The following is a 16403-nucleotide window of genomic DNA, read 5'->3' as shown; positions in this document are numbered from 1 at the left end:
TGAGTTTGAGGGATGGATGATGAAGGCACTATTTGTGGGAAGTGGGTGAATTTTATGGGTAATCTCAGATAAGGAGCATTATAAGGGGAATAATGCACCCAAGGTCTATTCTTATTTATCTCATCTTTGGGGAACTTGGAGAAAACATCACTCTGGCAGTCAGGCTGCTTTGTGCACAACAGTTCTCATCCTATTGGGATTTGGACCCAGATTTAGAACAGGAACTGAAGTGTGTGTATGTTTGCAAGGGGTCATTTGGGGAGGGTGAGGATAACACCCAGATGTGAAGTAAGTTTTCCTTGCAGGGATGTAAATATTTAATTCCACAGGAGACTATGATGTAATACCATATTTGGGATTTATTTTTCACTTCCTTTGGCATATCGTTTCTTTCCCAATTGGAGCAGATGGGCAGCTCTGAGCTCATCACCTTGGGGAAGGGAAGTGACAGTGTAGAAAGAGTCTCTCCAGAGTTGTGTTCCAAAATCCTAGGTCCTTAGATAACTAAGAGTATTTTGGGAAGGGACAGAATATTTAAAGAAGCAGAAGGAAGAGAACAGGGCTTCCCCTAAGATTAGAGTAAGATCCCCTGGGCTGGAGAGTGAGAAGAACCAGCTGAGCTACTGGTAGGTCTCAGAGAAGGACTCCGAGCCGTGGTACCTGAATGCTATTCTGGAGAAATGGCTTTATGGAATGCCTCACTAGTGGGGCCACAGACGACCTCTCAGATATTCCCATGCACCAGGGTGGGGGTGAGGGGAAGCAGCAGACAGTTTCCTACACTAAGATCTCCAGACCTTTACCTTGTTCAACTTGGCTCATGGTCTTCTGTTCATGTGGGTCTTTACCAACTCATTCTTTACAGTGAGTGATCTACATGACCCCTTCCAGTCAAAGGAAGGGATTGGAATATAATTATTTGATTGTTCATGCATTAGTTCCTTGTGTGCCCCTGGAGACAGAGGTGAAGTTAACTCCATCATAAACACTTGAACTGAACAAGGAAGAAGTTAGTTTCCCAGAGGAAAACTGGGGTAATGTGATCTGGAAAAAGGTGAATGGATACTGGGTGGAAAAATGACATTCTTTAAAAAGTTAAAAGTGTTGGACATTCCTAGGCAGAAGAATGATATTCCACAGAGTACATTGTAAAGCCTTAGACAATTGGTGACCGGGAGGTAGGATGAAAGGAGAAGTCAGATCAAAGGGCAAAGGGCTAAGCTGAATGGGATTAAATCCAAAGGACTAGGGAGGAAAACACTTGGGTCAAGCCTAGAAGTGACATGGATAAAGCATAGAATAGGTAGGCAGTGAGGAAGGCACTAACTTCTCGGAGTCTGAATCTTGGTGTAAAGTTGTCTGTCCATTAGTCCTAGGCCCTTCGCTCTTCTAGAGTGTTCACAGAGGACCTGAGACTTTTGAGGGTAGCTAACCAGAAGACATACTATTTAGATGAAGGGTTTTACCTAAGTACGATAAGAAGTTTCCAATGACAATTCATGCAGTAATAGTGTGTTGTACCTTGCTCTCTTTTATTGTCTCTCTTGTTTCCTGCTTAGGGTAATTATTATTTTTTAAAATAATTTAATTTTTAATTTTTAATGTTTGTAGGTGTATACAGGCATACAATGTGTAATAATCACATCAGGGTATAGGGTAATTATTTGAAGACTATGTAGAACAAGAGTAAAATTAGTTTCCCTAAAAGATCACTGGAGTTTTCTCCTGTGCTTTTTGCATCACACATGTGAGATTAACTGGAAAATGACAGAATTGAAGTTGTGTTTCACTTGCTTTAAGCAAAGGCCAGCTTTAATATACAACATTTGTGGGTCCTTCATTCTGAAAATAATTATGAGCCGATTTATGTATTACAGAATCTAATTCTTGCTTTAAAGCATTAAATTATTCCTACAGAGCTCCTGAAAAAATTTGTGAAAGACATAAAAACAAGAATATTTAACATTTTATGTATTATTAGATGACTATTAGTCTTTCAGCAAGTCCTATATTGTTATTGGATTTAGAAATATATGTTATTGTTATTGTTTTGAAATTGGCAGTAACTTGGACTGAAGCGTTTTATTAGAAAAATCAAGAATGAAAGCGTGTTTTCTGTGAGAATGCTGGTTAGCCTTGCATTTGTTTTGGAGATTTAATAGTTGCCATATGTTAGAACTATTAAATGAATGATGTAATTTAGGCTGCCTGTTGTCCTGCCAACTGCTTCATGCTGCCTCCTCACTTTTAGTGAGCATTACTCCAACATGTGCATATATCACCCAGCAGTAGTTTCTTATACAATCCTGTTAGTCCTTGGGTTCTTAACCCCATCCATCATCTACATAGGCTCTATCTCCTTCCATCCAGAATTTCAACTAATGAAAAACAATGGTAGATCTTGGCAAAGAGTGTGCTTGGAGGATAATAATCAACCTAATATTCTGACTAATAGATATAAAACCAATGATAAAGTTGATGCTTTAGGACAAAATCACAATGGATGATTAAGAGAATTCAACTTTCTCTACAACATGAATGACAGATAAATGATTTTTTTGTATGAAACATTAGATGGTACATTTGTTTATTAGAATGATACAATAAGAATGACTAGAGCAAAAATGAAACTCATGTGTTGTGTGCCCCTTGCTTGTGCCATCTCTTATGACTCTTACCTAGGAAGATTAAAAGTTTCACCTGAGTATCTCAGATATTTATGTAGCTATAACACACATATATATATATAATGTAGTTATAGCTATATATATATATATATATATATATATATATATTCCACTTTATAAATAAGGAAGCAGAGGGCCAGAATTAATCAATGACTTGTTCCAGGTTGTCATTTATATCAGTGTTGGTGATAAGGAAATTGCTAGGTATTTCATTTTTTAAAAAATTATGTTAGGAAAAATCTATTATCAATGATTCAATAAAACGAATTGAAATGTATTTATCAGTCTAGGTTTCACAGTGTTACAATCATCTACCATCAATCATCTACCATTTTTACCATCATTTTCCAAAGAGTAAGTCAGTTAGTGAGACTTTTTCAGCATTATAAGGAGATCCTAGGATTTGCCACTGTGAAACTTCAAAGATCTTAAAATGTCTTATATATTTAAATGTTAGGACTACTTATTTTAACTCAATACCTTAATATACTTTCAATATGGCAGATTTCTTTTTCTACTTTATATTCGAATGTTCTCTTTTTTTTTCCTTTATACCTAGGGTCAGAGAGATAATTTTATTTAATTTACACCTTTTACATGGTTCAGCAGGACCTAAAATTAATCCTTTCCTTTATGGGGAGTGCATAACAGTTGTACTCTTATGTAACCTGTTGGCTCCCACGTGTCATCTTAATGAACTTCCCCATTTCCTACTGTTTTACAATCTGTCTTTTTGGCATCTTAAAACTTCCTGCACTCTTCTTCCTTTGGTGGGTGTATTAGTTTGTGAGGACTGCCATAATAAAGTCACAGACTGAGTAGATCAAACAACAGAAATTAATTTTCTCACAGTTCTGGAGGCTAGAAGTCCAAGATAAGGTACCTGTAGGGTTGGTTCTTTCTGAGGGCCACGAGGGAAGAATCTGTTCCGGGCCTCTCGCCTTGGCTCATAGATGACCGTTTTTCCCTTGTGTCTTTACGTCGTCTTCCCTTTCTGTCAGTATCCAAATTCGAAAAGACCTTATCTCCAAATATGGTAATATTCTGAGGTACTGGGTATTAGGATTTCAATAAATAAATTTTAGGGGGTGGGGACACAATTCATAACAGTGGGAAAGAAGAGCACAGAAATATTGAATGTTACATGGCATTTTTGGGTTATTGAGATTTTATGCAAAAATATAAATCTTAATTATCAGGCAAGAAACATATGGATAATCAGTTACGTAGTGATCCTAGTCTTCTGATGGTTAAAATGCTAACTCTGGGGAGGACGTATCCCCTCCTCCATGTGAAGTAAACAACACAAGCTGAGTTTGCAAATGTGTGGAGAGTGGGGATCCAAAAACAGAAATGGGAAAACAGATCCTTCAGAGCCTCCCTCCACACCAAGTGGTGATGAAATTTAGATATTTTAAATCATGTAGCCATGTTTTTCATTCAGGTTACAACACACATACAAGACGACACTCACCCTTCCCAAAATTTCAGCATGGTATTATATTGAATATATGCTGTTTCATGGAAACATAATTTCTACTATTTTTAAGCCTTCAAATATAGGAAGAAATCCCTAAATAATTAAAAAAGATTGCACAATAATTTCAAAATTTTCAAATGGATCAGAACCTATTTCTCTGGAGTCATTACTAAACATAGAAGTATGTAAAGAATCATGTATTACTATTAATAGAGGGCAGATGAGATCAGAAGCTCTGTAAGTACCTTTTGACTTTTAGTGCCATGGTTTCCTCCTCTGAACCAGAAAATGCAATTACACTAGAGATCTGAATGTTTTTCATTATTATCTAGTGAAAATGACTTAGAAAAAGACTGGTGGGTGGTGAAATTCTAGAGATGGAAGTTAGCTTGGTGGTCAATCCTGGGGATTATTGTCAGATCAAATCTAGGTCTGTCTGCTGTGATCAATGGGCTTCCAGGTTAATTCTGGGTACAGTTCCTAAAGTAAGGTCTAGTATGGGGGAGGAGAGAGTGGAAGGAAGATGCCCTCATCTTTTTCTCCCTGATAATTGACCTGGCCCCTTAAAGTGCTGCTCTGGATTAAGGACGCCAGACCAAGATCTGTTAGGGGCTAGACCTACTTCCTACACAGTGATCACATTCAGAAGAGGGCAAATGAAGGGAAATGGGGGAACCAATACCTCCACTCAACTGTTTCTAGTAAAGGTTCTCAAAAAGGCCTGCATGTCACATTCAAGCTTAGCATGCTCCTTGAAAGCACACATTTCTGTGTGCTGCCCATTGTGCTTCAATTAGTTGTGGATAAGGAGGATTACATTATGTTGGAGTGTTTTTAGCAGGGTTTTAGCAGCAGTTTCTTACATTAATCTGCTTGCAGTTCTTTAGAGTCACATTTTTGAGTCACACGTAAATTAGGGTGAGTCTACCCTAGAAACAATGGGGATTACTCTCAGGTGGTGTTTTTTGTTGTTGTTGTTGTTGTTGTTGTTCCTAAGCAGAAATTTCTGGAGCTATTATAAAGAACAGTGCTCACTAATATGCTTAAGTCTAGAAATTGCTGTTTCATTAATTAAGTAGAAACTGAACAGCTTATCCCTTTTCTCAGAAAGTATTAGTGATTTCCCATGAGAGGCAAGAAGTAGGAGAAAAACGCTTCCTACACTCTTCCCTAGTTTGTATGTTATTTTCTGTGGCCTAAAGAGACATGCTTCCTCTTCTCTTTTCCCAATTTATCACTTTCTATCTTATGTTCAATCCCAGCACACCCACGGGGACTAATTCTCACCTCTGTGATTTTTGTTGTACATTTCATCATTTCTACAATTCTTCCAAATTGTAGAAATAATTTGGGGGGACTCCAAAAAGTGAATGTATATGTATTCTTAGAGCTGTCATCTCACTTGCATTTAAGTTACAACACCAAACGGAATTTTAATCAACCTTCCTGAGTCAGTTAAATACAAAGTTTGGATGTAGTCCAAGACTTATAGTTTCTGTTATTTATTGAGTTTTCTGCAATGGACATTTTAATAATGGGGAAACAATTATAGTGACACATGACAAGTCTTTATCTTGCAGGTTAGAGAGTGGAATGATTTAAATGCTCTCTTCTGTCAGTTTCATCTGTGACATGAGTAGATCAATGTGTATGTTCTTCAGATTCTCAAGAGTCTTGGTTCAGCAGAAGGACTGGGCTCTGTGTGTGTGTTTACTGTCAGTCATTGGTCAAGTGGTGAATATCCTGGGCTCTTGTACTGACATTTTGGGAACTTTCTTGTCTTTTTTTATTTTTAAGCAAATTAAGATTTGCTAGAGTTAGTGCTTATGTTAGGCTACACAATTTGAGAGGAGAATTGGTAGGATTTGGAAAGGATTTTTCAACGAAAGCCTCAGGAGAAGTGTTCACTTATCTTTTGGAGCGTGGACTGAATGGATTAGTCAGAAAGTGGTCGAAAAAATAAGCGCTTATTTTTCTTAGTGCTTATGTGAGGGCAGAGGACTGAAAGCAAGTACACAGGCATGTTGCCTAGGATCCAATTGGAGCATACTGCTAAGCATAGACTGTTTTTGATAAATGTTAACAATCCTCAAGATGATAAAAAGAAAAGGAATATAAGCAATATTCTTTCTTTTTATAGGACCAATCGATATCATTTTGTATTTCAACCAGTTAACATGCAAAGAGGGGATTCCAAAGAGATATGCAAATATGTTTCCACAAAGAAATCCAACTTAGAAGCAAGAGATTTTAACGTCCTTGCTGGTCATGAGATCAGGGTTGTATCTCCAGTCAACTGTATCAGTTAGTATTGCTCTATATGTAAAATGACCTAATTAAAAAAACCCACTTCCTTAGATGTGGAAAAGGACGTAAGTAATGATTCGAAGAGGCTTTGAAAAGTAGGCAAAGCTACTGTAATCCATCAGAAATGTATTGATAATTTAGGGTATATTTATCATATCTTCTTTTCAAATGAGCTAAGGAGCCACGATGTTGCTTGGACTGTAAGGAAGAATTTATATAAGGTCTAATATGTGAAACTTGTCTTGACATTCAAGTAAAAAGATGTTTAAGGCAAATGAAAGTGCAGGCAAAAATAGGACTGGGGAAAGGGATGAATCACACAGCCAGAGCTGTAAAGACCGTCAGGAGAACAAGATGGATGAGGGCAGCTTGAGAGCTAAGTTGGGAGCCTTGGAGTCAAATGGGAGATGCTATTTCTCACCCAAGCATCCCAGGAAGGATTAAGAGTCCAGGACTGGAATCATAAAAGTCTCTAAGTATGATACAAGGTCAGTTAAGAATGAACTAAAACTTGGGCAGGGTGAATATTTGAGTATAGACATTGAGGGTGGAGATAGCAGAATAAGAACAAACTGCAGAAAAACTACCCAGTGATTTTTGACAAAAAGTGGTGACAGTACTACGAATACCTGGCAATGAAATAAGCAAACCTGTGAAGCAGGTTCACTCTGAACTGGATATCAGCTTGTCTGAGTCTGGTGAGACAAAACACACACACAACATGACACATGAAGCAAGTTTATTACTTACAGATAGGCAGGAAGGGACAACAGAAGTGTAGAATTCATTGCAAGTCAGTCAGTCCCCCAAGGCTTAGGAAAGCTTCCTGTGGAAGATGGAGTCTCTACTTCATGTGCCCTACTTGTACTCCAGCTAAGGGACTCAGGAAAGCAGCCCTCACTAGGTTTTATACCCCAAGGTTGCTAGACTCACTGGGCTAAAGCACTGAAGGGCATCCTGTTTCTGGGGGACTGGAACAGAGCCCAGGATGTGCTGGCCAGTATCTCCCTATTTCAGGATGTTACATTCTCAGCACACTGTATCGCTATTTTTGAGAAATACAAGTGAGAAAGGAGGGACCAGCACAGGGCCAGTCCAACGTGCTGAGAGCTGTCCTGCCAAACCTACCAGATCTAATGGACTTACCAACTTGACTCTGTGTCCACATGAGTGTGAACCAGGAGGTAGGTCCAGCATTCAGTCTCACCATCAACTGGGGTGTAGCCACATCCCACATGCTGGCTAAGAAGGGAGACCAGGAAGTGGGCATGGAAACTATAGCCCTTGCTTACTTCACACTTCCCTGGAATCTAAGGAGCATGATAACTCTGTGAGCATTCTTGAAACTGGAATTTCGTCAGGATGATATTTGTTAAACTTTGTTAGTTTCCAGTAGTGAAAATTGTTGGAAAGAAAAAGAAAAGCATCATTTGCTTGTTTCAGGGACAGGTAGTATGGGAGAAGTGGGGTGGAGCAGGGTGTCTGTCTCAGTCTATAGGGAGAATAGGGGGAGAGAAGTGTCTACAACAGTGATTCTCAATGTGGGTGTGGGGTATTTTCCCCATAAAGGAACATTCGGTAATGTTTAGAGACATTTTTTATTATCTTGACGGTGGGAGGACATGCTACTGACATCTAGTGGGGAGAGGCCAGGGATGCTACTAAGCTACACTGCACTGGACTACGCCTCCTACGTACCCAACAAAAGATTACTGGGTTCGAAATGACAACAGTGTGGAAGTTAAGAAACCCTGGTCTAGAGGAAAGTAGATAGTTGAGCTGAAAACAAGGGAAGTGAATGAGTCTCACCACCAGGCTTGGTGTGAGAAATGGGTGAACTGGGACCCAGTGGGAGGGGAACTGGTACAAAGAAAATAATGTCCCAGGGGTGGGAGTAGGGTGGTGTAGAATGGAGTGGGGAGTATTTGGAGGAACATCCTACATTCCTTAACAAATGTATCTGGAGGAGAAGCCAACATATGTTACTTTAGAGGGGGAGTTAATCTTTTCCCAGTTCCTTTTCTGGAGAGATTTGTGGTCAAAATAATTCTTGTCTACTTAACTTGCTTTTACCGTCTTCAGAGCCAGAAGGAAGAGATAAGATCTACTTTTTCTTTTAGTTCTCCTCTTTCTTGAGCAAAATCTTTGATTAACACTGTTCCTCCCTTTAGCTATGTTTGCTTCTGTATTTCCTTTAATGGCCACTGAGTGTTTTATGCTTAGTGCCTCTAGTTTCTCCTAGCACAGTCTGTCCTTACCTTTCCACTCAGCCTATTCACTGAAGTTCATCGCCGTTCTCACCCAGGCTCATTTGAATAGTTCTTACCCTGATTGCTTCTCTTTGGCAGTTGGCACTGTTGTTTACACTTTTTTTTTCTTGAAATTCTTACCTTCCTTTATTTATTTACACCCTTCTTGCTCCTCTTTTTCATCCCCAAATCCTTCTCTTGCGTCTTTCCTCACTCAGTGCTTACTCCTGGTTCCCATAGCTATAGCTCCTGTCCTACTTTCTTTAACATATTTTGCTGGCAATGTCACTACTTCACCCTCCTCCATCAACTCATTATGGAAAATTCTTTTATCTAAAACCATTAGTCCTGTTTTTCCTAAGTTACAGACTGTTAGTGCCAACCTACTGAACAATTCCACTTCACTTCCATGCCATGATATCAATATATTTGAGTACAAAGCTTATCATATCCTTTTTCTTCAACTACTGGAAAGTTACATGATACCTTTATGATGACCCAGAGAAGGGCAAACATAGCAGCTCCTGCCTATAATTCCAGCACTTTGGGAGGCTGAGGAGGGAGGATCACTTGAGCCCAGGAGTTTGATACCAGCCTGGGCAACAGTGAGATCTCCGTCTCTAAAAAAAAAAAATTATAAATTTAGTCAGGTGTGGTGGTGCATGCCTATAGTTCTAGCTACTCAGAAGGCTGAGTGGGAGAATGGCTTGAGCCCAGGAGGGTCAGGCTGCAGTGAGCTATGTTCGTGTCATGGCACCCAGCCTGAGTGACAAAGTGAGACCCCTTTTTAAAACAACAACAAACAAACAAGCAAAAAGATGCCCCAGAGAAAAACTCCTCTGACTTATATCTGATTTCTTTCCTTGGCACATGCTTTTCCTGTATCTCCTTACTTGCTTTTATCTCAAGACTTTGTTTTTCTGCTCCAGAAGGAAGATTCCTTTTGTCCTGTTAGGGAACACCCATTACTCACCATGTTACTTCTGCACAAAGGTCTCCGTTTAGTGACACTGTACTTTCTCATTTCACCCACACAAGTTTATTGTACATGAAATTTCCACTTTGGTTAGTCTGGATTTTGCAGTCTCTCACTATTGTGCTGGCTCACAACTCTTACAAGGTCATTCTTTTACTTTTCACTTAAGCCTTGCTATGCTATTATCTTCTAGGCAATATTGGTGTTTAGGCAAGAGTCTCCACTTCCTTGGGTCAAAGGGTGTAAGCTATGGAAATTTCTGCTCTGAAGTAGAAACTAGTGGGAAAATTTTGGGGGCATGGAGGCCTTTTGGAATGTTCAAAATCACATCATGCTGGCAGCTGCCCTGTGTAAGCTTGGCCATAGCACACTCAGTGCTACTTCTGTTTAAACCTTCCGCTTTGTATGGCCATTACTACCCTACCAAGCGGGAACAGTGAAGTCTTGCGAGCTTGTCAATTAGGGCAAGAGCAAACGATGGGAGATGGAGAGAAGTAGAAGAAAATTAAACCAAGTGCCAGGGTTTCCTTTTTCTAGCTATTGTGCAAATAATTTAATAAGCTTTGTGTGCTTTACTTTAAATACAGTTTCGAAACTTGCAAGAAATGAATTTTTGCAAATCAAGTTCTATTTCAAACATAGTATTTAAAATTCACTCTGGTAAATTCCATTAGGTTGCAAGGAGAGCTTAAAAAAATCACACTTTCATTTCAGAAAAGCTGTTCCTTTTAATATCAGGTTTGTTTGCATTTACTCCACATTTGATTTCATAATCACAAAGCCAAGAAAATAGTTTCTGTTCTGCCACTGGTCAATAGCAATATTAAAACTGCCTGCTTGAAGCTGGCCCAAAAAGAATGTAATAATCTGATATTTCTTCTGCTTACTTTTCTGTGTTGAAAGCCTTGATGAGCAATTTAGGTTAAAATAGTACTCTGTAGCCCAAATTAGCCACACTATACCAAATCCATAGCAGATTTTCACTTCTCTTTGTGTCATTATGTTTTATTCTTTAATGCCATCCAGTTTCTTTTCTACTCAGAAAAAAAAAATTATTGGAAGCTTTTTTCTTTTTTTTTTTGCTTGACATTTCTAGAGGTAAGTAAAGGAAATTACTGAGCGCAATGAGAACGATGTGATATGTGGGATTGTATTTAGGATACAGTAGGTAGGCATTTACCTTTGTGTTTGGTTAGTTCACGAAGAGGGTTATGAACAAAGTCAGAAATTCATATAATTAAAAAAAACCATATAATTTCTGTTTTTCCTGGCATTTTAACTATGTTTCTTGAAACACTAATTATGGGGAGGGGGGATCAAGCTAAAATTTCTTAGCTGGTGACAGCATTGGGTTTTTCTTAGAATTGGCAGAAAAGTTTAGTAAAGATATTTAAAACATCTATAGTAATTCAGTTTTATTGAGATTTTAATGTTATAGAATGTCAGAGTAGATCCTGTTGTTTCTGTAGGTTGATATTTGGCAGGAAAAATCCCCACCACATTTCACCAAATGATATAATAAAATTAGACACTTTTTGGTTTGATTTGTTTGTTTTCTACTTCTGTGGCATATCAGTGTTAGAGATAACATTTTATTCATCTCGAAAAGTGCTATTTAAAAGGCAGGTGAAATTCCATTACTGCCAATTTATAGAAGCATGAATTTCATAATGGCAAAAGCAAGGCCTAATGCAGCCAGCAGGGAGCCCTGTTTTCTGGCTGTTTCATCTTGCAGATAATGTCACCAAAGTATAATTTTGCTCTTTTGCTTAGAAATTATGTAGTGTACTCAGGGAAAGTCCACAGAGTACAGCATGAAGGCTTGGGATACATTTACCAAGGTCCGTAAAACAAGTGAAAAGAAATGCCATCCTGAATCATCAGGATTTGTTTCATCCTATATTTTAAAATTAATATGATAATAGCAAGCCTTCAGTTGCATAATAGAGACATAGGTGATTTTCACATGGGATTTTTTTCTAATGTGAAAAGTTCAACTCTCAGTTTCAGAACTGTTCCTTTTCAGGTGCCCGTGAAAACCTCTGTGGGTAATTATTTGCCAAGTGCTGACAGATTTTCTCATTTCTCTCCCTTTCAGTCCATTCTTCTTACAGAACACCAAATAACCTTTTAAATATTTAAGTCAGCTCCCGGCATTCTGATTAGAAACATTTCAATGGAATTTTGTCCCATTCAATTTAGAATAAGAGTCACATTCCAAACCATGCTCCACAATGCTCTATACCAGCAGTACTCATTCATTTTGATTTCAGGACCCCTTTATATTCTTAAACATTACTGGGGTTCCCCAAAATACTTTGTTTACATGAGTTATATCTATTGATAGTTATTATATTAAAAATTAAAGCAAAATTTAAAAATATTTGTTAATTCATCTAAAAATATCAGTAATATACAATATACATAACATAGTTAATAAAAAACGACAATTTTCAAAATAAAAAAGTATTGAAAATAATAGTATTTCCTTACATTTTTGTCAACTGCTTTAATCTTTAGCTTTACAGAATTTGGGTGAATTCTCACACCTAGTTTTTCATTTAATTTACTGCAATCCCATATGTCCTTTGCCTTGAATGCTCAGGTCCATTTCACTCAGTCTCTGCAGATGGGTCTCCCTTTTCCATTCACTTATGTAGTCACTCTTCTTTCCATTACCCTGTTTTACTTTCTCTATAATATTTAAAACCATGTAAAATGATATTATCTGTATTTATGTTTATCATCTATCAGTACCCACTCAATTGTAAGCTCCACTTAGGCAAGGACCTTGTCTCATAAACCGTTGTGTATTAGTTTTCTATAGTTGTCTAACTACCCCCAAATTTAGCAGCTTAGAACAGCAGAGATTTATTATCTCCCAGTTTCTGTGGGTCAGGAACCTGGATGTGGCTTAGCTGGGTTCCTCTGGCACAAGACCTCTCCTGAGGTTGCAGTCAACTTAGAAGGAAAGATTTGCTCTTGAGCCCATGCCTGCAGGCTTAGATGATCTGCTTTCAAGCTAATTCACATGGGCCAGGGATGCCTGCCTATATGGTAGCAGACTTTCTCCAGGGTGAGAGGGCATCTAAAATGGAAGCCGCAGTATTTTCATAATGTAATCTTGGAAGTGACACCCCACCCCTTTTGCCATTTTGTTTATTAGAAGAGTCACTAAGTCTAGCCCACACTCAAGGAGAGGGGATTACAGGATAAATAATAAGGGACAGAGGTTATTGGGGGCTGAAGTGCTACCTAACATCAACTGTATCCTGAGGACACATATAGCATCTGGTACATAGTAGGTGCTTAGTAAATACCTGTTGCATGAGCATAGTGCCCATGAAGTGCTCAGAAGGTTTGGTTTGGTTTTCTGAGCAGAAGTGGGTCATTTGCCTTGGAAGGCTCTTAAAATCTATGGTATTATTCAGGGTTTCTCTAGTATGTTGTGTTATTTAGGTAGTTGGTATAAGCTTATATAGAAAGGAAAATACTAATTTCTTCTATGGGATAAAAAGACTTGTTGCTGGTGTCTTCTGAGACTTAAAGTAAGAAAATGGTTGAATATATTAGTCCCAGACTGTGATGTGTTCCTGCAAAGGAAATAGAAAGAATAATATTCGTTTCATCCATTCTTCTTCTTATATAACATTTTATCATCTAGAGAAATTGCACTCTTGTGGGGCCATTGTTCTCTTCTGATATCTTCGTTTGACATCCCCAGGGCAAGGAATACATTGAGTTGTCTGGTTGGCTACATTTGTTCTAAGATGTAGTAGTTGCAAATTCATTAATGTTATCCATAAATAATTGTAAGCATTTTCTAAAAAATGCAATATGGCTGAATTTTATTTTATGACATAGAACTGCCATATGTACTTTTATATTGTAATACTATTTTAGGTCTTTTGATGGAAATTGTAGCTGTTTTTCACTCTTAGTCACTATATAATAACTTTTTTTTACACTTGTTTCTAGGACTGTACACATTGATCAATTTTTAGTATGAATCAGTCCTTCAAATGTTTTCCTCTGTGATGCTTAGCTGGGAGGATTTGATAATTTCAATAGAGAATGAGAATGAAGGAAGAGATACTGTCAGTGAATTAGAAGTAAGTCTGGGCTGGGTATCTGGTCAACAAAGGGGTGACCTAGGAACAATGTAAGCCTGAAAAAGGGCAGGTTTCTAAATCAATCGAGAAAAAAGGGGCTGGAGTATTGAGAGACCAAATACATTGATTTTACTGTTTTGCCTGGGGTTTTTCAAGTGTAGATAATGTAGACATCATGGATAGAGGTTTTTTCTAGCAGGCCTCTTGTGATGATGGGGTGACCCTTTGGGATCTCTCCAAGTGCCCTAACTTAGGCAGAGTGATGTGATGTAAGAACACAGATTTTGGTGTCAGACAGATCTGGACTTAATTCTCTGCCCTGTCATTTTTGACTGTTAGTGGAGGACATAATTCCTATACTTTATAATTGTTAAAAAGATCATGTGGGAAAATACTTGTGACACAAATGCCTGACATATACACTAGGTGTTCAATATTTGTAGCCCTCTAGCCTCAGCTGAGATTTGGCAGAACCCACAAATCTCCCTAACACATTTTCAGTTAGAGAGTTCTTTTTTGTGGACACATTCAGATTTTAATCAAGCCTATATTTGCAACCCAACAAGAGCTCTCCTTAAAACAAAGAAGATGGCCAAAGTTAGGTATTATTCTATTTGCTACTTACAGTCTCTGTGTATTAAAAATATTCCCAGGGAGGTGTATGTATGACAAAATCCAGAAAACCTCAGATTGCCCAGCATGGGTGGTCAACTCCACAATTAAAGTTGTCATCAAACGTCAGGCGTTTTCACAGATTATGGAAGTGTTTTGAATAAAACCTCTAAGTGCTCTAAGGAGAGAAGTAGTCCCAGAGAGTGAGAATTGATAATATATGGACAAATTACTGAGAGTGTTGTGGCGTCTTCAGGCTGTCTCATTGTTTCAGCTCAGTGAATCTTTAAGTTTCATGAGACAGTGTTTTCCAAAAGTATTTTGAGTAATTGGGTTAGTCTTTATGCTATTTAACAAAACATATTTATAATTCTTAGTTATAATATATTTTGAATGTATAAAGAGCAGACATCCATTTACTCACCACACACTCAGATTTAAGAAATATTCACAGTTTGCCTTATTTTTATATTTTTATGGGCTTTTTTTGTTTGTTTTTTGAGACAGCGTCTCAGTCTGTCGCCCAGGCTGGAGTGCAGTGGCACGATCTTGGCTCACTGCAACCTCTGACACCTGGGTTCAAGCGATTCTCCTGCCTCAGCCTCCCGAGTATCTGGGATTAAGGTACCTGCCACTGCGCCCAGCTAATTTTTGTATTTTTAGTAGAGACGGGGTTTCACCATCTTGGCCAGGCTGGTCTTGAACTCCTGACCTCATGATCCACCCGCCTCAGCCTCCGAAAGTGCTGAGATTACAGGCGTGAGGCACCGCACCCTGCCTGGGGTCTTTCTTTTTAAATTAAATTTGTGTTATTGCTAAAACTTCAGTCTCATCTCTTCTCCCACCACTTCACTACATTGAAATTACATGTTCTTTTCCATCATGTTTTTGTTCTGGATTACAAATGTGTATATCCATAAAGAATGCATGATATTACTTTGTGTGTTCTTTTAAAATTACATAAATGGTATCACATTACATATAGTATTTTGTACCTTATTTCATCCACAATGCTTTTTAAAAAACATTTGCCGTGTTATGGCATTATTTAATTTAAACTAACATGTAAATTTTATTATATGAGTGAACTATTATTTATTTCCCCATTCCCTACTGATAAACATAATTCTTTGCTTATTTATAAACAATGCTATATAAATATCCACCTATATGTCTCCCTATGCACATGTAACAGAGATACTTTAGGTTACATTCTTATTGTTTTTTGTATCAATAAAGACTCAAATCTTTATTCCTCTGTAGAAGTAGTATACAGTCACATCCTTGCCAAGGTCTCATGGAGAGCAGAATTTACTTCCCTGCTCTGACTTTTGGCTTGACCTTGTGGTTTGCCTTGGCCAAGAGGATGTTAGCAGATGTGATGCAAGCATTTGAAATGTGTTTGGGTATTTGAACATGCTTTTATGCTCTCTGCCATCCCCATGAGAGAATGCCTTGGGTAATCTGCTGAGCCCAAAATGAGGAAAGACAGATTTGGAACCCAGAACAGATTTGGAATCATCCCACAGCTTTGTGTCAAGCCTGGCCATGCCTGGACTTCAGCTGAAGCCTCCTCACCTGCAGACAAAGGAGTAAGAAATAAGCGTCATTGTTCTATAACACTAAAATTTTGTGATTGCTTTTTCTATAGCAAAAAACTGACTAACATATATTATAAATTTTGTTAGGTATTACAGCATGCAATGTATTTATCGGTATTGTTCCCTACGGTCAAATAATTGTTTCAACCATATGAATTTTATCCATTTTTTGGTAAAAGAGAGATTTTAATTTCTTATTTAATATATCTTTTATAATGCATCTGGAAACCATTAGTTTTCTTTTATGGTATTTTATTTCTGCAAACCAAATATAGGTGTTCCAAAAAGAAAGTATCTAATATGATGAAAGTTGTAATTTCTTCCACCAATAGTCCCATACAAAAGAAATTCAAGACAATTGTGGGTTAGGACCTAAGGA

General features: G+C 37.9%; 1 long non-coding RNA gene across 2 annotated transcripts in view; it reads right to left on the bottom strand.

Moving 5' to 3' along the window:
- The window catches only part of LOC123574014 (uncharacterized), a 34968-nt gene extending 27634 nt beyond the window's left edge, over positions 1 to 7334 (bottom strand). For both annotated transcript variants that reach the window (XR_010587557.2, XR_006698824.3), the window contains exon 1: positions 7225 to 7334. This is a non-coding gene — a long non-coding RNA (uncharacterized lncRNA). The remainder of the gene's footprint in view (positions 1 to 7224) is intronic.
- Between the last annotated feature and the right edge of the window lie 9069 nt (positions 7335 to 16403).

The sequence above is a fragment of the Macaca fascicularis genome, chromosome 6, assembly GCF_037993035.2.
Source record: "Macaca fascicularis isolate 582-1 chromosome 6, T2T-MFA8v1.1".
Classification (NCBI taxonomy): Eukaryota; Metazoa; Chordata; class Mammalia; order Primates; family Cercopithecidae; genus Macaca; species Macaca fascicularis.
The sequence above is the reverse complement of the archived record's forward strand: the minus strand, read 5'-3'. Positions and strand labels throughout refer to the sequence as shown.